The sequence below is a fragment of the Benincasa hispida genome, chromosome 11 (assembly GCF_009727055.1).
Source record: "Benincasa hispida cultivar B227 chromosome 11, ASM972705v1, whole genome shotgun sequence".
Lineage (NCBI taxonomy): Eukaryota > Viridiplantae > Streptophyta > Magnoliopsida > Cucurbitales > Cucurbitaceae > Benincasa > Benincasa hispida.
In genome coordinates this window covers 77,057,461-77,059,301 of record NC_052359.1, presented here as the reverse complement: position 1 = coordinate 77,059,301, position 1,841 = coordinate 77,057,461, and positions in this window count along the sequence as shown.

Here is a 1,841-nt window from a genome sequence, read left to right as displayed (position 1 = left end):
CTTTGAGAGAAAATTGATTATCACATAATCTCATCCAATTTCACTATGGCCAACAGTTCTTCAAAAGTATTAAACACCCCCTTTTAAAGACCATTACATGTAAACATGCAACTTTAGGTTTGATGATAATTTGACACTAAAAAATTCATTAACTCAAAGTGGGATTTAGTCGGACAAGTGTCTTCAAATGAAGACAACACTTAGCCATGCAAAAGTTAGCATTTCCCACTCACAAATGTTGGATCTTTTCACTAATTTGGTCAAAGTTTGACTCTCAAAGTCCAAAGTCAACAAATTTGACTTTTTGACTTTCAAAAATCAAAAGTCAACAATTGGACTTCTATTGCATTTTTTACCTAGTCAACAATTTGATTTTTAGTGCAATTTTGACCAAATCCATTTAATTTAAAAAATTAATTCTAATAATCAATTTTAAAATTAAATTAATATTAAATAATTTAATTAATTTAATTTAATATTAAACCTAACACTAATCCTAATTTATATGAATCTCTATTCATAATCTTGATATATAAATCTTATTTAACTATCTTCTATTTTCTCTCTCTTTATGTTTAATTCACAATCAAACATTAGGTTAAATATATCATATATATTCACCGCTTTGCTCCAAAACCCGAATTTGAACACATCAAATTTGTTTATCACATTATTCTAAGGTTTAGTTTGAAATGAGCTAGTAGGGGGATCTTATGGACTTAGGATCATGGGCTCCAACGATCCGCGATTAACTGACTAAACTCTTTAACCTAATTAACCACCATTCGTTAACTATCGGGTCACTCCACTAAAACTCAGTAGTTACACTCCCCTCACGATAAATATATTATGTCCACTTGATATAACCATGATTAGTAAGTTAACCTTTCACAGGTTGTTCGTAATAACGGTTGGGTCAAAAGCTTTTTTACCCCTGAGATTATATCTTGCTTCTTTAGTCCCACTGATCCTCTAATGAACAATTGGTTTGTGATTCAATTACTAAATCAAGTCCCTGTGGGGCAAATGAGAGGGTGGGGCCCCTTGTTCAAGACCCGGAGTCAACACTTAAGGAAACAACCTCTGTACTATCCCTAAAAACGGGTAGAAAAGAATTCTATCTTGCACCCTATGTCCCCAACTATCTACCCGGTCTTACCTCTGAAATAGGAGGCTTATTGAGTCAGTGCTATTGAGCCAACAATCACCCATGAAAATCTAAGGATAATCCCAAATAAACAGGAGTTCATAATTAGCTCAGGATTAAGGTCAAGTTACCTATGTCATTGCTTTGAAATCATCAGTCTTAAACAGTAAACAACGTCATATAGTAAGAGTGACTTAATTCTTGGCTCGATCTTATGAAAACTCATTGCATAGGACACCCCCACTCCTCATGTTAATACATGAATTAATCAGGATCACTTTGTTTGTAGCACTTTACAATAAATTGTAACAACTACAAAGTGGACGGCATCCGATAGTGTTACCAGAATAAGGTATCCAGCCTTATTCATATACTATAAACCGTTTTAGCTATATACTGAACTTGATCCACTTTTATATCTCCACATAAAGTTTATGTATTCAAATAATAGCCATGGATCTTTAGTTTATTGGATTTAGACTTTACAAGTGCAATTCACATATTCAACATTCGTATTATTGAATAAACATCAATAACATCTTTATTAATTATAGAATATATTTAACATTACAAACTGCGAATTTTAGGACATTCTACCCAACATGATTATTATATGAATAAGAGTTATTCTTATGTAATAATTGGTTGAAAGTGTCTTAATTCAGTGAAGGGACAACTGACTACCCTTCGGTTG